Source organism: Bos taurus, chromosome 27, assembly GCF_002263795.3.
Source record: "Bos taurus isolate L1 Dominette 01449 registration number 42190680 breed Hereford chromosome 27, ARS-UCD2.0, whole genome shotgun sequence".
In the NCBI taxonomy this organism is placed as follows: Eukaryota; Metazoa; Chordata; class Mammalia; order Artiodactyla; family Bovidae; genus Bos; species Bos taurus.
Window position 1 is genome coordinate 24354958 of NC_037354.1, and position 21952 is coordinate 24376909.

Here is a 21952-nt window from a genome sequence, read left to right on the forward strand (position 1 = left end):
AAAAATTGAAAGCATTTCCTCTAAAGTCAGGAACAAGACAAGGGTGCCCACTTTCACCATTACTATTCAACATAGTTTTGGAAGTTTTGGCCACAGCAATCAGAGCAGAAAAAGAAATAAAAGGAATCCAAATTGGAAAAGAAGAAGTAAAACTCTCACTATTTGCAGATGACATGATCCTCTACATAGAAAACCCTAAAGATTCCACCAGAAAATTACTAGAAATAATCAATGACTATAGTAAAGTTGCAGGATATAAAATCAACACACAGAAATCCCTTGCATTCCTATACACCAATAATGAGAAAACAGAAAGAGAAATTAAGGAAACAATTCCATTCACCATTGCAACGGAAAGAATAAAATACTTAGGAATATATCTACCTAAAGAAACTAAAGACCTATATATAGAAAACTATAAAACACTGGTGAAAGAAATCAAAGAGGATACTAATAGATGGAGAAATATACCATGTTCATGGATTGGAAGAATCAATATAGTGAAAATGAGTATACTACCCAAAGCAATTTATAGATTCAACGCAATCCCTATCAAGCTACCAACAGTATTCTTCACAGAGCTAGAACAAATAATTTCACAATTTGTATGGAAATACAAAAAACCTAGAATAGCCAAAGCGATCTTGAGAAAGAAGAATGGAACTGGAGGAATCAACCTACCTGACTTCAGGCTCTACTACAAAGCCACAGTTATCAAGACAGTATGGTACTGGCACAAAGACAGAAATATAGATCAATGGAATAAAATAGAAAGCCCAGAGATAAATCCATGCACATATGGACACCTTATCTTTGACAAAGGAGGCAAGAATATACAATGGATTAAAGACAATCTCTTTAACAAGTGGTGCTGGGAAATCTGGTCAATCACTTGTAAAAGAATGAAACTAGACCACTTTCTAACACCATACACAAAAATAAACTCAAAATGGATTAAAGATCTAAACGTAAGACCAGAAACTATAAAACTCCTAGAGGAGAACATAGGCAAAACACTCTCTGACATATATCACAGCAGGATCCTCTATGATCCACCTCCCAGAATATTGGAAATAAAATCAAAAATAAACAAATGGGACCTAATTAACCTTAAAAGCTTCTGCACATCAAAGGAAACTATTAGCAAGGTGAAAAGACAGCCTTCAGAATGGGAGAAAATAATAGCAAATGAAGCAACTGACAAACAACTAATCTCAAAAATATACAAGCAACTCCTCCAGCTCAACTCCAGAAAAATAAACGACCCAATCAAAAAATGGGCCAAAGAACTAAATAGACATTTCTCCAAAGAAGACATACAGATGGCTAACAAACACATGAAAAGATGCTCAACATCACTCATTATCAGAGAAATGCAAATCAAAACCACTATGAGGTACCATTTCACACCAGTCAGAATGGCTGCAATCCAAAAGTCTACAAATAATAAATGCTGGAGAGGGTGTGGAGAAAAGGGAACCCTCTTACACTGTTGGTGGGAATGCAAACTAGTACGGCCACTATGGAGAACAGTGTGGAGATTCCTTAAAAAACTGGAAATAGAACTGCCTTATGATCCAGCAATCCCACTGCTGGGCATACACACTGAGGAAACCAGAAGGGAAAGAGACACGTGTACCTCAATGTTCATCGCAGCACTGTTTATAATAGCCAGGACATGGAAGCAACCTAGATGTCCATCAGCAGATGAATGGATAAGAAAGCAGTGGTACATATACACAATGGAGTATTACTCAGCCATTAAAAAGAATACATTTGAATCAGTTCTAATGAGGTGGATGAAACTGGAGCCTATTATACAGAGTGAAGTAAGCCAGAAGGAAAAACATAAATACAGTATACTAACGCATATATATGGAATTTAGAAAGATGGTAACAATAACCCAGTGTATGAGACAGCAAAAGAGACACTGATGTATAGAACAGTCTAATGGACTCTGTGGGAGAGGGAGAGGGTGGGAAGATTTGGGAGAATGACATTGAAACATGTAAAATATCATGTAAGAAACGAGTTGCCAGTCCAGGTTCGATACACGATACTGGATGCTTGGGGCTAGTGCACTGGGACGACCCAGAGGGATGGTATGGGGAGGGAGGAGGGAGGAGGGTTCAGGATGGGGAACACATGTATACCTGTGGTGGATTCATTTTGATATTTGGCAAAACTAATACAATTATGTAAAGTTTAAAAAAAAAAAAAAATGTTAACAGGCCTCCGGGCCAGAAGATGATGCAAATCACCTAAGCTTTTGCATATGATAAGTTTGCAGGAAGAAAGCCTGGCTTGCTGCATGACTCTACCCCTTCACCCATTATCCTCTATGCACAACTTAAGGTATAAAAACTACTTTGGAAAATAAAGTGCAGGCCTTGTTCACCGAAAAAAAACAAAACAAAAAAAAAAAACCTTTGTATTTTCTTAGGCATGACAGGATTTTGCAGAATTTGGATTCCAGGATTCAGACTAATGTTTAAGCTTCTATCTGAAGCCACCAAAGGCCCAGAACCAGTACGTTGTACTGCAGAACAAGAAAAGGCTTTTAATAATATCCACCAGTCTCTCACCAGTTCCTACTCTGGGTGTCCCCAGTTGAAATAAAAAAAAATTTACCTTGTACGTAACTGAGAAACAGGAGACAGCTGTCAGGGCTCCTATTCAAAAGCTAGGAGAAGTTCCTCAGCTTACTAGCTATTTTTCCAGATAACTAGATTTCCAGGCCTGATGTGCTTCTGGCTGTTTCTGGATGGCAGCTGCCACTGCTTCCTTAGCAGAAGAAGCTAACGAGCTAAGTTTTGGACAGCCACTGGATGTCCAGACCCCTCATCAAGTACAAGGGATTCTGGGGATTAAAGGCCACTCTGGCTAACTGGAGGCCACCTTACTACGTACCAGGCTTTGCTCCATCTCCCCAGAGGTAACCTCAACACCCTCAACCTGGCTACACCAATGCTCCTGAAATTTCAGAACAAACCCGTTCCTGCCTTGAAACCACTGACCAAGTTTATACCTATAGGCCTGATCCAACAGACCAGGCCATAGAAAACCCTGAGGAAGAATGGCTTACTGATGGCAGTAGTTTTTAAAGATGGAATCAGGAGGGCATATGGATACTACTGTGAGCCCTCATAGTATCACAGAAGCAAAACCTTTGCAACCCAGATGACTGAGCTAAAAGAAATGGAGCCCCAACTTTAGGGGATGGCATCACTGACTCGATGGACATGAATTTGAGCAAGCTCTGGGAGTTGGTGATGGGCAGGGAAGCCTGGCATGCTGTAGCCCACGGGGTTGCGAAGAGTCGGACACGACTGAGTGACTGAACTGAACTTGAGGAAGGAGAAGTTATATATACACATATAGACTCAAAATATGCCTTTCTTGCTTTACATGCCTACTCAGGTATCTGGAAAGAAAAAGGACTTGCCTGGTGGTCCAGTGGATGAGAATCTGCTTGCAGTGCAAGGCACACGGGTTTGATCCCTGCTCCGAGAAGATCCCACATGCCCTGGCCACAACTACTGAGTCTGTGCTCTAGAGCCTGTGCTCTGTAACGAGAGAAGCCACCACGATAAGAAGCTGGAGCACTGCAACTAGAGAGCAGCCCGCACTTGCTATAACTAGAGAAAGCCTGCAGGCAGCAACAAAGACCCAGCACCGCCAAAAAAAATAAAATAAATTTTTTTAAATAAAAAAAGTTCTCCTATAAAATATGGGGCTGAGATATTACACCTCATAGAAGTGGCTCAAAAACCAAAGCCAGTAGCAGTCATTCACTGCTGCGGGCACCAAAAGGAAAATTCTCAAATTACCCCAGGGAACAACAGGGCAGATGGAGAGGCAAAAAAAAAAAAAAAAAAACAGCCGTGATGCCCAGGTAGAAACCAACACTAAGAAAATTCAAGTCACTTGACTTCAGCAGTTAACCACCTATCCTTACTATACAGTACAGGCGGGGAAATTAAAAACTGGTTCTCTAGTTGATTCTCTTGGATCCCACAAGGTATACAAACCTCTCTGGCAGGAGGTTTCTATTTTCTCATAACCCTCAATTTTTCTCAATGATACTAATTTATGCTGTATTTCATCTTGTACTCTGTTGTCTTCCCTATTATTGTAAATCTCTGACCCAGAATTTTTGGTCCAAGAAAGAGACCTGGGAATCAACAGATCCAGATCTTCTATTCAAAAAACAGAGAAACATGTTAAACTTTAATCCTGAGATTAACAAAAATAGACACACAAGCAGAATGCCTTCTTATAGCCAAGACATCGCCTCCCCTGTCTGGTCTACAGGTAAGGAAGCCTCCCTCCCACCTCACCCCCCAGAGTTAACCTGGTTCCTTCCCTTTTTAGGCCTTTTCATGGCTTCCTGTTGTTGTTCCTTTTGGCCCTGGTTTGTTTAACATTCCGGTTAAGTTTGCGTCTTCCAGGCTCCAATAGTTTGAAGTAAGGTTCATGATGGCTCAAGGAATTCAGCCCACCCCAGAGGAGACCGGCCCAGGTCCCTACAGGTCCTTGGGACAGTCAGCGAGGGACTTAACTTCTACACCTTGAGGATAGGCTAGGGTCTTCAGCCCCTGTCCAGCAGGAAGAAGTTTCAGAAGAAGAGACCTTTGGACCGTTAACCCTTAAGAATAAGGAAATAGGGACTTCCCTGGTGGTCCAATGGCTAAGACCCCACGCTCCCAATGCACGGGGCCCAAGTTCAATCCCTAGTCAGGGAACTAGATCCCATATGCCACAATGAAAATCCTGTGTTCTACAACTATCAATAAGGCCTAGTGCAGCCAAATAAATAAATGTTTAAAAAAAAAAAAAAAAAGAAGAAGAAGGGTGTAAAGTCTCTCAGGGAGGAATGAGACAAGCTGAGACCTGGGACCCTTCCCTGCAGTGCTGCAATGCTTGTACCTGGACATACCTCTCCTGTCCTCAAGCAACAAAATACAAAGAATCTGGATGGGACTAAAAATAATCACGTGTATGTACGGTTGGGGCAAATTCTGGACAAAAGTTACAAAAAGACCAGAAGAGCCCAACTGCTACTTCTGAAGTGAAAGTGCAAGTCGCTCAGTTGTGTCTGACTCTTTGCAACCCCATGGGCTGTAGTCCATGGAATTCTCCCAGCCAGAATACTGGAGTGGGGAGCCTTTCCCTTCTCCAGAGGATCTTCCCAACCCAGGGATCAAACCCAGGTCTCCTGCATTGCAAGTGGATTCTTTACCAGCTGAGCCACAAGGGAAACCCACTTCTGAAGAGCCAGAAGCAAAAACTGGGTGTTGGGAGCAAAAGCAGGGTACTGTGCATTCCCCCTGCATGCAGCACCACCACAGGGATGGGCAAACCACCTAAGACACCCCTCCGGATCCAGCCCTGGGCACATGTCTACCTCCACCCCCTATAAGGAACAAGGTTACTCCCACCTCAGGAAGCAAGCAAGCAGGGGAACCGATTACTTGTTCTCACTACCCCATGCTGCAGCAGGGACCCCATAAAGCATTGCCTGAAAAAAAAAAAAAAAAAAACCAAGAAAACAAAGACCCAAGATTCAGTTCTGGGATGTACAGAGTCAAACTGTTCATTTTTCCACAAAAAAATACTCTTGTCTCTTGCCTACTTCTCCTTAGCAACAGCAGGAGACTATTGAAGTCAAAACTGGGTTGGGGGCAGGCAGTGAAAAACTGGTATTAAGACATCCCAGCATTTTATGATGCCCTCCACTCAAGCCAGAGGTCCAGTTGCCCATTTTTGCTCAAACCCTAACCCACTACCCAATGGAAGAAGGATTCATACTGAAGGAGAAATGGACAGAACAGACATGGATGGAATGCACTGGGTGTATGGTTGAAAAATATTTCCATAATGACAGGATTGGATGGCTAAGCTTTAAAACCTTAGGCCAATTAGTCCATTGTGCTGACAAGGATATGACAGGTAGATAAACAACTCTGGGATACTAACTGCCTATGCAATCATTCCATACACACAGTGTATGCTGGGAACTTTGATTTCACCTTTCTCAATCCACTCCTGAAATGAATCCAAGCACTGAGCCTGTTCATTAAAACTGTTCACTGGATTGACTTGAGACTTACCTAGAAATATCCCAGATGGAGATGCCTGTTTCTTTGAGTATGCATTGTTACCATGATGAAGAGTAGCTGCCCACCAATGTGTCCTTTGAAACTTGCCTTGCACACTCACCATAGCCAGTGAGATTGCTAAATCCCTTCCTAACTTACAGAAGTCTCTAGATTCCCTGGCCAAGGTGGTACTTGAGAACCGACTGGCCCTGGATTATCTACTGGCAGAACAAGGAGGAATTTGTGCAGTTGCCAATAGTTCTTGTTGCACCTACGTTAACACCTCTCCCCATGTAGAAAGCAACACTGAAAATATTCAACAACAAATCACCTTCTCCAGCAGACAATTAACCATCAATCCTTGTTATTCAATATGGGCAGGGAAACTGAAAACTGGTTCTCTAGTTTGTTCTCTTGATCCAAGAGAAAAGGTTTCCATTTTCCCATAACCCTCTTATCTTTTCAATCATCTTGATTTATGCTATATTTCACCTAGTTCTTTGTTGTCTTCCATACTGTTGTAAATCTATAACTAAGACCTTTATGCTCAAGAAGGAGGCCTGAGACCAACAGGTTTAGGACCCTCCATTTTATAAATAAAGAAATATGCTAAATTTTAACCCTCAGTCATGTCCAAATCTTTGCCACCCAATGGACTACAGCCCACCAGGCTCCTCTCTCCATGGGGATTCTCCAGGCAAGAATACTGGAGTAGGTTGCCACGTCCTCCTCCAGGGGATCTTCCCAACCCAAGGATCGAACCCAGGTCTCCCACATTGCAGGCAGATTCTTTACTGACTGAGCCACCAGCGAAGCCCAAGAAATAGAGAAATATGCTAAATTTTAATACTGAAATTAACAAAAATATGCTGACCATGTATACCAGATTCTTACCCCTGCTTGAGTCTCTGATTATAATAGTCTTTTACTAGTCTTTAGCTCATGTTCCTCTAATCTACTTATTTAGTTTGTTTCCTTTAGGGCACAACAGGATAATGGTGCAGCAGGGATTCCAGCCACTCCTTGAAACAGACTCTGGAATAACAGCAGAAGTCACCCTGGGGCCCCTCAACAAGATAGGGTAAGAGTTCCATGGCTCCAAATAGGTAGAGTCTGCAAGCTCCATGCTAACCTAAAGAAGCTACAGAAGACAGACTTTTGCCCTTCATCATCCCAATAAAGATTTCTTGACGTCCACATTGCTCAACAGGGATTTGAGACAGGAAATAGATGGGCCCCAGGCTGAGCAGCTGAAGTCTGTCCCCCGTGAACAGATACTCCAGGATAAAGATAATGGAAGGAGCAAGGAGGACTGAGTCCTGCTTGGAGAGAAGATAAAGAGACCACATATTTCTCATTCTTGAGGTCAAAGAGACCTCCCAAACTACACAAAGACTTCTGTGCAAAAAGACTTCTCAGAGATCAAAGAACACAGGGAGCACCAGATCATAATATGTTCTTCCCAGAAACCCTTGCAATGGAATCCATCTTGGCTAAAAGATGTGTATGTATAAGGAGACCCTGAAGTAGACCAAATATGGACTCAGAGCCAGGCAAGCGAGATGATTGGCCAAAGAACTGCCCCGTATAAGTGATGTCAACTACGCTGAGGGCATAACCCCTTTTCTGAGCCTGCCTATATATGCCCATCTACACATACTCTTTTTCCCTCTTAACAAACACTTTGCTTCACTACCTCAGTCTCTTTGTCAAAATTCCTTTCTCCAAAGGAGATGACTCAGAGACTTGTAACTAGCCTTTGGCCCTCCTGATCTAGTGGCAAGGATTTGGTACTCTCATTTCCCTGGCCTGGCTTCAATCTCTGGTTGGGGAACTGAGATCCGGCTTGAAGCCACTGCAGGTCAAAACCACCTGAGATCATCGCCACTTTTGTTCAACACAGTTTTGGAAGTCCTAGCCACTAGGACTAAGTCCTAGTCAATCAGACAAGAAAATAGAAATAAAAGCAATCTGAGTAGGAAAAGAAGTAAAACTCACTGTTTGCAGATCACATGATATTACACATAGAACATCTTAAAGATGCTACCAGAAAACTAGAGCTCAATGAATTCAGTTAAGCTGCAGGATACAAAATTAATACACAAATCTCTTGCAATCCTATACATTAACAATTAAAGATCAGAAAGAGCAATTAAGAAAACAATCCTACTGACCATCACATCAAAAAGAATAAAATACTTATGAGTAAACCTACTTAAGGAGGCAAAAGACCAGTACTCAGAAAACAAACAGATGGAAAGATACACCATGTTCTTGGATTATAAGAATCAATATTGTCAAGATGTCTATACTACCCAAGGCAATCTATAAATTCAGTGCAATCCCTATCAAATTAACAATGGCATTTTTCACAGAACCAAAAGAAAAATCTTTAAATTTGTATGGAGATACAGAAGACCCTGAATAGCCAAAGCAATCCAAAGAAACATGGAGCTGGAGGAAGCATACTTCCTATTTCAGACTATACTAACAAAGCTACAGTAATCAAAATAGTATAGTACCTGGAGCCAGATATCCTGGAGTGTGAAGTTAAGTGGGCCTTAGGAAGCATTACTATGAATAAAGTTAGTGGAGGTGATGGAATTCCAGCTGAGCTATTTCAAATCCTAAAAGATGATACTGTTAAAGTACTGCACTCAATATGCAGGAAATTTGGAAAACTCAGCAGTGGCCATGGGACTGGAAAAGATCAGTTTTTCATTTCAATCCCAAAGAAAGGCAATGCCAAAGAAGGTTCAAACTATGGCACAATTGTACTCATTTCACATGCCAGCAAAGTATTGCTCAAAATCCTTCAAGCTAAGCTTCAACAGTACATGGATCAAGAACTTCCAGATGTACAGTAGGCTGGATTTAGAAAGGGCAGAGGAAACAGAGATCAAATTGCCAACATCTACTGGATCATAGAAAAAGCGAGGGAATTCCAGAAAAGCATCTACTTCTGCTTTATTGACTATGCTAAAGCCTTTAACTGTGTGGATCATAACAAACTGTGGAAAATTCTTATAGAGATGGGAATATCAGACCTCCTTACCTGTCTCCTGAGAAACCTGTATGCAGGTCAAGAAACAACAGTTAGGACCAGACATGGAACAACAGACTGGTTCACAATTAGGAAAGGAGTATGTCAAGGCTGTATATTATTACCTTGCTTATTTAACTTCTATGCAGAGTACATCATGCAAAAGGCCAAGCTGGATGAATCATAAGCTGGAATCAAGATTGCCGGGAGAAATATCAATAACCTCAGATATGTAGATGATACCACTTCAATGGCAGAAAGTGAAGAGGAACTAAAAAACCTCTTAATGAAAGTGAAAGAGAAGAGTGAAAAAGTTGGCTTAAAACTCAACATTCAGAAAACTAAGATCATGAGATCCAGTCCCATCACTTCATGGCAAATAGATGGAGAAAAAAAACAGTGACAGACTTTCTTTTCTTGGGCTCCAAAATCACTGAAGATGGTGACTGTACCCATAAAATGAAGATGCTTGCTCCTTACAAGAAAAGCTGTGACATATCTAGACAGCATATTAAAAAAGGAGAAACATCACTTTACCAACAAAGGTTCGATTAGTCAAAGCTGTGGTTTTTCCAGTAGTCAAATATGGATGTGCGAGATGGACCATAAAGAAGGCTGAGTGCTGAAAAATTGATGCTTTTGAACTGTGGTGCTGGACAAGACTCTTGAGAGTCCTTTGGACAGCAAGGAGATCAAACCAGTCAATCATAAAGGAAATCAACCCTGAATATTCATCGGAAGAACTGATACTGAAGCTGAAACTCCAATACTTTGGCTACCTGATGCGAAGAGCTGACTCATTGAAAAAGATCCTGATGCTGGGAAAGATGGAGGGCAGGAAGAGAAGGGGACGACAGAAGATGAAATGGTTGGATGGCATCACCAACTCAATGGACATGAGTTTGAGCAAATTCTGGGAGATAGTGAAGGACAGGAAAGCCTAGCGTGCTGCAGTCCATGGGGTCACAGAGTTGAACATGACTGAGTGATTGAACAACAACAATGAACAACAAAAACTGGCACAAAAACAGAAGTACAGATCAATGGAATAGGATACAAAACCTAGACATAAACCCCACACGCATACATGTTGCCAAGTCATGTCTGACTCTTCGTGACTCTATGGATGGTAGCCCACCAGGCTCCTCTGTCCATGGAATTTCCCAGGCAAGAATACTGGAGCGGGTTGCCATTTCCTTCTCCAGGAGATCTTCCTGACCCAGGGATCGAACTCGTGTTTCCTGCATTGGCAGGCGGAATATTTACCACTGAGCCACCTACCTGGGAAGCCGAATAAACCCCACAACCACGGTCAATTAACCTAGGACAAAGGAGCCAAGAACAGACAATGGAAAAAAAAAAAAAGACAGTCTCTTCAATAAATGATGCTGGAAACTCTGAACAGCTACGTGTAAAAGAATGAAGTTAGAAAATTCTCTAACATTCTACACAAAAATAAACTCAAAATGGGTTAAAGACCTAAATGAAAGGCCCGATACTATAACCCTTGGAGGGAAATGTAGGCAGAACACTTTCTGACTTAAATCACAGGAAGATCTTTTTGGATTTATCCCCTACAGTAATAAAAATAGACAAAAATAAACAAATGGGACCTAATTAAAAGTTTTTGCACAGCAAAGGAAACCATAAATAAAATGAAAAAGACAAACCAAAGAATGGGAGAAAATATTTACAAATGAAGCAATGGACAGGGATTAACTTTCAAAATAAACAGCTCATGAGGCTTAATACCATCAAAAACAAACTATCCCATCAAAAAATGAGCAAAAGACCTAAATAGACATTTCTCCAAAGAAGACATACAGATGGCCAAGAGGCACATGAAAAGATGTTCAACATCAAGAATTATTAGAGAAATGCAAAGCAAAACTACAATGAGATATCACCTCACACCAGTCAAAATTGCCATCAGCAAAATATCCACAAACAATAAATGCTGGAGAGGATGTGGAGAACAGGGAACACTCCTTCACTCTCAGTAGGAATGTAAATTGGTACAGCTACTATGAAGAACAGTAAGCAGGTTCCTTAAAAAACTACAAATAGAGCTACCATATGACCCTGCGATCCCACTCCTGGGGTATATCCAGAGAAAAACATAGTCCAAAAGGATACATGCACCCCAGTGTTCATCATAGCACTATTTACAATAGCCAAGACATGGAAGCAACATAAATGTCCATCAACAGAGGAATGAATACAGAAAACGTTGTACATGTACACAACAGAACATTACTCAACCATTAAACAGAATGAAATAATGCCCCTTACAGCCAGCAACAGGAATGGACCTAGAAATTGTTATCTGAGTGAAGACAGAGAAAGAGCAATATTGTATGACATCCCTTATATACAGAGTCTAAAAAGAAATGATACAAATGAACCTATTTACAAAACAAAAACAAAATCACAGACTTAGGAAAAAAACAGTTTATGGTTATAGGGTGAAGGGAGAAAGGAACAGTTAGGGAGTTTGAGATCAGCATGTAGACACTGCTATATTTAAAATGGATAACCAACAAGGACCTACTGTATAGCACAGGGAACTCTGCTCAATGTTATGTGGCAGCCTGGATGGGAGGGGCTTTGGGGGAGAATGGATACATGTATATGTATGCCTGAGTCCCTCTACACCACACCTGAAACGATCACAACATTGTTAATTGGCTATGTTCTAATATAAAATAAAAACCTTACCAAAAAAAAATAAAAAAAAGAAACCTCTCTAATGCTATACATAAAAATAAACTCAAAATGGACTAAAGAATTAAATATAAGACCAGATACTATAAAACTTTCATAGGAAAACATAAGCAGAACACCCTTTGACATAAATCACAGCAATATCTTTTTGAATTCTCTTGCTAGACTAATGAAAATAAAGACAAAATAAATGAGAGCTAAACGTAAAAGCTTTTGCACAACAAAGAAAACCATAACACAATGAAAAGTCAACCCACAGACCGGGAAAAAATATTTTTAAACAAAGCCACTGATGAGGAATTAATCTCCAAAATATAAAAACAAGTTTTACAGGCTCAATATATATTAAAAAAAAAAAAAAGAAGAAACAAGCCAATCAAAAACGAACAGAAGATCAAAACAGACTCTTCTCCAAAGTGCACATAAAGGGAGTGTTTCCAGCTATTCCTACTCCCAGGCAGTCAGCACTTGGTGGTCAGGTTTTGCGCACTGCTGGGTCGAAGGGGTGAGGGTGCCGCTAGGATGAAGCTCATGAGATTTCTGATGAAACTGAGTCGTGAAAGGGTAACCGCTGAATCAAAGAATGGAACACAGGTCCATGGAACAATCACAGGTGTAGATGTCAGCATGAATACACGCCTTAAAGCAGTGAAAATGACCCTGAAGAACAGATAACCTGTACAACTGGAAACACTGAGTATTTGAGGAAATAACATTCAATATTTTATTCTGCCAATTTACCTCTGGATACACTGCTCGTAGATGTGGCACCAAAGATGAAATCTAAGAAAATGGAAGTTGTTGCAGGGAGACCGAGGCAGAGGAAGAGGGGGTCCTAGGTGATAATGTCTCGCAAGACTACTGTTTCAAAGTAGTAGGGGTAGAAGACTGAATATATGACAGAGGAAGAATGTGAGACCAGGCAGAAGAATGTGGAGCCCTAAGCGATAATGTTTCTGGAGGTTACTGTTTCAGAATGGTGGATGTTCAAGTTGCATTACAGGCTTTGTTTGATTGCAGCAGTTTTTATTAAACACAAGTGCATCACAGAGCTCTCTACTGACTATATCATATTGTTTTAATAGTTCATATATATATTCATGGTATCAATACAATAAGAGCTAAGCATTACTACTAGACAATCCCACAGTAATTCCAATCATAGATTAGGCATTAAAAAATTTTTTTGGAACTAAAATACTTCTTATATATATATTTTTAATTTATTTATTTCCAGTTCAGTCGTGTCTGACTCTTTGCAACCCCATGAACCACAGCACGCCAGGCCTCCCTGTCCATCACCAACTCCCACAGTTCACCCAAACCCATGTCCATTGAGTTGGTGATGCCATCCAACCATCTCATCCTCTGCTGTCCCCTTCTCCTCCTGCCCTCAATCTTTCCCAGAATCAGGGTCTTTTCAAATGAGTAATTGGAGGCTAATTACTTTACAATATTGTAGTGGGTTTTTGCCATACATTGACATGAATCTGCCACGGGTGTACATGTGTTCCCCATCCTGAACCCCCCTCCCACCTCCCTTCCCATCCCATCCCTCTGGGTCATCCCAGTGCACCAGCCCTGAGCACCGTGTCTCATGCATCGAACCTGGACTGGCAATCTGTTTCACATATGATAATATACATCTTTCAATGCTATTCTCTCAAATCATCCCACCCTCACCTTCTCCCACAGAGTCCAAAAGACTGTTCTACACATCTGTGTCTCTTTTGCTATCTCACATATAGGGTTATTGTTACCATCTTTCTAAATTCCATATATATGCATTAGTATACTGTATTGGCGTTTTTCTTTCTGACTTACTTCACTCTGTATAATAGGCTCCAGTTTCATCCACCTCATTAGAACTGATTCAAATGTATTCTTTTTAATGGCTGAGTAATATTCCATTGTGTATATGTACCATAGCTTTCTTATCCATTCATCTGGTGATGGACATCTAGGTTGCTTCCATGTCCTGGCCATTATAAACAGTGCTGCAATGAATTTCTTTTATGAATGTATATAGAATATACAGCTTTTTATTTCACATGCACTGATGCATTTTATTGTTTTAACTTGACTCCATTCTACAAGTGTAGTAAGTGGAACCTTACTACAAGTGAAATAAGTTCTTTTGGGTATTTTAGAAATTGAAGTCCTATGGAATGAGGTCTAAAATGGATTCTCCTTTCCTGAATTTTGTTCCATGAAAACTTACTTTCTAAGTAAAAGGTGATGTTCATCATCTAATTAAGGAATCATTGATTTTTGTTGTCATTGTTAGCTTTTGGGATTTTTTTGGTTTACCTTTTTTTTTTTTTTTTTTTTTTAGGAACATGAGATCCTAGTTCCCTGACCAGGGATCAAACCCATGCCCCCTGTATTTGAAGTGCAGAGTCTAAACCACTGGACTGCCAGTGAAGTACCTATTTTACTTTTTTGATAGGTTCTCAATATAGTTTTACATTCTCCTTAGTTGAAACTATAAATAATGTTCACTAGATTATCTGTTGTGACCAGTGTTGAAACCTGTAAATACGGAATGTACTACCATTGGCTCCTTTATCAAATACTTTAACAAGTAGTCCTTTAAGAACAAAAGGAAAAAGATCTTCTTATTTGCCAGCAAAACTGGATTCTTTCCAATCATTAGTAAGGATTTAATTGTTTTAATTGGTTAGATTTAGAGAAAATTGTTGTTTATATAGTCACTAAGTCGTGTCTCTTTTGCGACCCCGTGGACTGTGGCCCACCAGGCTCCTCTGTCCATGGGATCTCCCAGCCAAGAATGCTGGAGTGGGTTGCCATTTCCTTCTCTAGAGGATCCTTCCAACCCAGGGAACAAATCTTCCTCTCCTGCACTGGCATGTGGGTTCTCTGCCACTAAGCCACATGGGGAGCCCTAGAGAAAATACCGCTCAGTATACAGTTTCTTACAAAAGTTTACTACTGTTTGTTTGTAAACTAAGGAAGGAAATCTATTGGAGGATTGGAATGAACTAGATTCTGTATTTTCATTTAATCATATATGTGGGTTTGTTTGTTAATGAGAAGGAAAAGTTCTGCCAAGATTGTTATCAAAAAAGGAAGTATAGGCCTTGTAGGGAATTATGTAAATTGAGATAGCAACAGCATTTATGTGTGGTGTGCATATATGTATCTCATTCTTTTCCATCCTCTTGGTGCTCCTAGTAACTGAATGCAAACAGAAGGTAAGGGAACCCAATGATGCATCAAGATGGAAAGATCTGATGGGGACAAACAGAAAAGAACGAGTAGTGAATAAACGTGAGAAGACTCCCGCGCTCTTGGAGCTTATAGGCTAAAAGGCAAACAGTGTCAGATACACACTGATGTGTAATTGCCAATTATGAATACTTTGATAAGGACTACTTTGTATTAACTTGTCTGTTAAAAAACCAGTGGAAGCTCATTTTAAGTCAAATGCCAATAACAAAGGATTCTTAACTCTGCGGGAAAAAAACAGAAGACACACAGATGGCCAAAAAGCACATGAAAAGGTTCTCAATATTGCCAATTATTAGAGAAATGCAAATCAAAACTACAATGAGTTACCACCTCAGACCAGTCAGAATTGACATCAGAGTCTATCAACAATAAATGCTGGAGAGGGTGTGAAGAGACCCTTCCTACAATGCTGGTGGGAATGTAAATCAGTACAGCCATTATGGAGAATAGTACTGAGGTTCCTTAAAAGCTAAAAATACAACTATCATATCATCCAGCAATCCCATTCCTGGGCATATATCTGGAGAAAACCATAATTCGAAAAAATACATGCATGCCTGTGTTCACAGCAGCGCTATTTTCAGTGGCCAAGCCATGGAAGCAACCCAAATGCCCATCAACAGAGGAATGGATAAAGGTGGCGTGGTACATATATACAATCGAGTATTACCCATAAAACAGAATGAAATAACACCATTTGCAGCAATATGAATGGCCCTAGAAATAGCATATTAAATGAAGTAAATCAGATGAATATCCTATGATATCAATTCCATGTGGAATCTAAAAAAATGATACAGATGAACTTATTAACAAAACAGGAACTGACTCACAGACTTCAAAAACAAAGCATGGTTACCAAAGGTGAAAGTGCAGGGAAGAGATAAACTAGGAGCTTGGGATTAACACATACACGGTTACACTACATATATTAAGAAAGATAACCAACAAGGACCTATTGCATAGCACAGGGAACTCTACTCAATATTCTGTAATACCTTACATGGGAAAGGAATCTGAAAAAGAATGTATATATATCTAACTGAATTACTTTGCTGTACACCTGAGACTAATACAACACTGTAAATCAATTATAGTTCAATCTAAAATTAAATTTAAAAGAAAAAATGGACTAAATATCAAAATGTAAGCCCAGATACTATAAAACTCTTAGAGGAAAACATAGGCAGAGAACACTGTGACATAACTGCAGTAATATCTTTTTGATTCCACCTTCTAAAGTAAAGAAAATAAAAACAAACAAATGGAATCTAATTAAACTTAAAAGCTTTTGCACAGCAAAGGAAACCAAAACAAAATGAAAAGACAAGCCACAGAATGGGAGAAAACATTTGCAAATAGAGCAACTGACAAAGGATTAATCTCCAAAGTATACAAACAGCTCATGCAGCTCAATATAAAACAAACAAACAAACAAAAAAACCCAATCAGAATCTCAATAGATGTTTCTCCAAAGAAAATATACAGATGGTTGAAAAGCACAAGAAAAGATATTCAACATCAGTAATTATTAATATTAGAGAAATGCAAATCAAAACTACAACGGGGTATCATCTCACACCAGTTAGAATGACCATCATCAAAAAGTCCACAAACAATAAATGCTGGAGAGGGTGTGAAGAGAAGGGACCCTTCTTATACTGTTGGTGGGTATGTAAATTGGTACAGCTGCTATGGAAAACAGCATGGCGATTTCTTAAAAACTAAAAATAGAGCTAGCATATGATTTAGCAATCCCATTCCTGGGCGTACATCTAGAGAAAACCATAATTCAAAAAGATACATACACCCCAGTGTTCATTGCCGCACTATTTACAATAACCAGGACGTGGAAGCAACCTAAATATCCATCAATGGAGGAGTGGATAAATAAGATGTGGTATGTATATACAATGGTTATACTCAGCCATAAAAAGAATGAAATAATACCATTTGCAGCAACATAAACAGACCTAGAGATTGTCATCCTGAGTAAAGTTAGATGGAAAAAGACAAATATCATATGATATCACTTATAAGTGGAATCTTAAAAAAAAAAAAGGCTACGAATGAACTTACCTACAAAAACAGAATGAGTGTTACAGATGTAGAAAATGAGCTTATGGTTACCAGGAGGGTAAAGGGTGGAGGGAGAAATTGGAAGATTGGGATTGACGAATACACACTGTGTGTAAATACAGATAACTAATAAGGACCTATCGTATAGCACAGGGAACTCTACTCAGTATTCTGTAACAGCCTACATGTAAAAAGAATCAAAAGAGTGGATATATGTGTATGTATAACAGATTCACTTGGCTGTACACTTAAACACTGTAAATAAACTATACTCCAATAAATTTTAATTGAACAAACAAAACAGAAGGGAACCCACAGATACAGAGAACAACCTGGTGGGCGCCAGAGGGAAGTGGGTAGCTGGGATGAGGGAAATCGGTGAGACAGGTTAAGAGGTACAAACTTCCAGTACAAAATAAATGAGTCACAGTATGGGGACTACAGTCAAGAAGTATAATATCTGTATGGTGATGTATCATAACTAGACTTATTAGAGTGATCATTTTATAACGTATAAAAATATCACTACATATACACCTGAAACTAATACACTATTGTTAAGCCAATTATTCTTCAATGAAGAATTTTAAAATGTTACAGCTGAACCTACAAAACAGAAACAGAATCACAGACTTGGGAAATAAACTTATGGTTACCAAAGGGGAAAGCTTGGTGGGGGGTGTATACATTGGGAGTTTGGGATTGATATATACATATTACTATATTTAAAATGGATGACCAACAAGGACCTACTGTAGAGCAAAGGAAACTCAACTCAATATTCTGTAATAATCTAAACGGGAAAAGAATTTGAAAAAGAATAGATGTATGTATAACCAAATCATTTTACTGTACATCTGAAACTATCACAACATTATAAGTGAACTATACTCCAAAATGAGATAAAGTTTTAAAATAAAACATTTAAAAAGTATTTGCTTTTAAGTAAAACAATGACTTGTAAAAATTTGAAAATAATTACACATCAAAGTGGTCTGTGTATGTGATATGTTCTACAGTTGATAACGCACTTGAACTCTTACCTCTTTGAGAAGATGGACTCAGATCTTGTGGGCTCAGTCGGTCACCTTATAGACATTTCTGAGGGTGTCTGGCCAACTCATGGGGACTTCCCCTTCTGGAGGAATTGTCTTTGATCCCCAGAAATAGGTGTTTTTAACTATAAGACACTGTCCCAAGGCCCAGGTGTCCCATTCTTCTTTGAGTTCCATTAGAAACCAGTGTATCCTTACAATAAGTTACTAAGCCTACTTACCTTAGCTTCATTTGGGTTCTATGACTCATAATCAAATGAGCCTTAATTCATCCAGCAAGGTGAAATAATAAATTATTTTAACAGCAATAGAATTTCCCTTAGGGATGGAATTTTTTATGAACAACATTATTGTGAAATTACTCATAAAGGTAACCATTAGCAACAACCAAAACATTCATCAACAGGGACCAGTTGAATAAACTGTGATATATCCACACAAAAGTATACTATGCAATAAAAACAACCAAATAGATTCCTACATATGAATATGACATATACAAGATGCATTAAGTGGAGAAAACCAAGTAGAGTATGTCTATTATACTTCCTCTTATGTGAGTGTATTTATATACTTTATTTATAAAGGTATATAAAACAAAACAAAAATTTTAAATTAAAATATGGTTACCCATTGTGATAGAGAAACAGAAAAGAGGGGCTAGGAATGGAAGCAGGATTTTTCTGAATATACCTCATAAAAGTTTTTATTCTTGGTAATGTAATTGCTTTATTATGTTCATAAGATTAACTTAATCACTAAGCATTTTTTTAAAAAAGCTAAAATAAATGAATATAACCATATATCACTCTGGTGACATAACTAAAAGAGAAAACAACTCATTTCAAATGACTTTCCAATACAATATTTTGATTTTAAATTCTTATGTGGGTTACATTTTAAGGGGGAAAAAGAGCAAAAACATAAATGATTCAATAGTCAGTACTAGTAGAAATATTTGTACTACCACTTTGAGATTATTTCACATATACTGTAGGATATAGCAAATGGTTATATAGAATTTGATGGGAAACATGGGTAAAAGTTGCAGTTTTACAAGATGAAAAATTTTCTAGAGATGGATGATGGTGATGGTAGCATTTGTGAATGTATTTGATACCAATGAACTGTACAGTTAAAAATGTACCACAACAAAAAAAAAATGGAGAAAAAGTTTAAAAAAATTGTCAGGAAACAATTTTCAGTAAAAAAGAGATTAAAGTATAAAATAAATAAAATATACTGAATACATTTCTTATAATTTTACAATTTAACTGGTAATATCTACTTAAAAAGTTACATTTTCCTCATAAATCTTTCCTAGCTTTTTCTCCTGAAAAGTCTTAGGAGCATGACAAAAGATAGAACTTTTATTGCCTAAGTAAAATACCTTGACAAGTAGCCTAGAATTTATAGTGAAATTCCTAAGGCAGAAGTTGCTGGTAAAGAACTGAATGGATCCATAAAGAACGAGCAGGAATTTGAAGGCGAAGAGCAGTGCATGTGTGTTGCTGCACCTAAGAATAGGTGGGGACATGAAGTGCAGATACCCACAAGCTCAGCAATTCAACAAAAGTGGAGGGTGCTCCAGAGGGGACCCCAAAATGCTGTATACCAGGCTCCTCTGGCCAAATCTGATGGGAATTGGAGGGATGCCGAGCTCCCACTGCACACAGTAGAGTTAAACCAGTTTTCCTTTGATTGCTAAGGTTAGGCTACTTCCGACATTGGAATTACATTATCAAGACAACCCAGAACTCCAAACATTTTAGAATACCTCTAAGAGGGTGAAACCTTGACAGCTGTCAACGAGGCATGTAGCAATAAGGGCCAGGTGTGGGTGAGTGCATGATACATAACACAGCACAGCTGTGAGACCACTTACCGCACTGCTCGTCTGCCCCATCCAGGCACTCCGGCTCTCTGCTGCAGAGCCAGGCCACAGGAATGCACCTCCACCACATGCAGCTTGCCTCGTCATGTGACACCGCATTTCCTCTGCTTTGGATAATCAAGAAGCAAAGCCATTAGAGTTCCTGGTTTCCTTGGGTCCAGGAGACCTTTTTGCGATAAGTTGTAGTCAACACTCTCCTCGAAAAACTTTCCTTCAACTACCACTTAGGGGAAAGCTAGGGGGTTCAGTACCCTAACCCATGAAGATTTGCCACTGATACTGGAGTTTTTGCCTTGGGGACCGTTCTTTCTGATGCTGTGGAGTTGCTACTGGAGGTCTGTCATTTACCTCTCTGTTGTCCTCTTAGAATGGCTCAGACTTGCACTTGTGCTTAGAAAGATATGACTACTCTTCCTCCAGGTCTGATTTAGTCTTAAAGACTCAGAGTATGAAGAGTTGCAAGCTTAGAGGTCTGGGCTCAAAGCACTTGACTTCAGTTTACTTTTAGACGTGTAGATATAGCTTCAAGTGAAATTAGGGTTTGGGGTCCTGTGTGCCATCTTTATAAGAAAGCCTCTAGCAGCCTGGTTACACATAAGTTTTCAGTTCTTTGCAGGTCATTGATTTACATTATCAGTTTTATTCGAATCATGAACTTGTGTTTATCAACCCTGAATGATCAATGATCAAAAATAAGCCTGTTAAGGGTATGGTACTCAGAGGGAAACACCAGGAAGGCTTGACTGTATTTAGTTTACTATTTCATTCCAAACTTCCAAAAAGAAAAAATCAATCCTTGGTTTTGAGAAAACAAACTGCCTGACTCATTCAGTAGAAGTCTCTACAAGACACAGTGACGACCCAGCAGTCTTAACCTAGGGACAATGTGTACACGTGGGATGGAAAGTCCTATGATGGGAGTTGACAATGGAAGCCCACCTTGTAGACTACACCTTCCTCGGTAACGACCAGACCTTACCTGCATAGTGCTTTTAGCAAGTTACTCAATAATTCATTTTAAAAGGCTGGCTTATAAATTGCATTATAAATGAAAGACTTGGGAGGTACTGGTTATTAATGAACAACTTTGCCAATGACACACATAGCATCCAAGTGATCCCATTTAACTTTATTAAAACCCTTCAATTGAAAGCAGGTGAGGTCAACAATCCCAGGCTCAGCTGTCAGACTACTAGGTTGCAGTTTTGGTTAGACCACATACTAACATATCACCTCAGAGACTTATCGCCTCAGTTCTTATCTATAAAGTGAGGCTAGTGAATAAGTGGTTCAGGCCAGAATACTGGAGTGGGTAGCCTTTCCCTTCTTCAGGGGATCTTCCCAACCTAGGGATCGAACCCAGGTCTCCCTCATTGCAGCCAGATTCTTTACCAGCTGAGCCACCAGGGAAGCCTAAGAATACTGGAGTGAGTAGCCTATCCCTTCTCCAGCAGATCTTCCCAACCCAGAAGTCAAACCAGGATCTCCTGCATTGCAGGCAGATTCTATAACAGCTGAGCTACCAGGGAAGCCCCAGTGAACAAGTGTTTCTAAAAGGAAAATTCAAGGATTTAATGAGTCCAGAGTCACTTAGCATAAACTCAAATATATGCTCCTGGACTCTTTTGCCATCTTTTATCAGATCCTTCCAGAAGGAGCCCAGTGAGGCCTGCAGTCAACCTTCAGAGACTCGCACAGCTAGGCGAGTCCCGTCTGGAACACTATTCTGCCCTGGGGATTCTCAGTCTGGAGATCCAGTGTGCACACGTATTCTACATACCATCTGTAGATGAGTCTCAAACA

The 21952-nt window shown here is 39.5% G+C and overlaps 1 long non-coding RNA gene across 1 annotated transcript in view; it reads right to left on the reverse strand.

Moving 5' to 3' along the window:
* Window positions 1-18636, reverse strand: part of LOC132344053 (uncharacterized) — a 105876-nt gene extending 87240 nt beyond the window's left edge. Inside the window, exon 1 of the long non-coding RNA XR_009493139.1 lies at window positions 18477-18636. This is a non-coding gene — a long non-coding RNA (uncharacterized lncRNA). The remainder of the gene's footprint in view (window positions 1-18476) is intronic.
* Between the last annotated feature and the right edge of the window lie 3316 nt (window positions 18637-21952).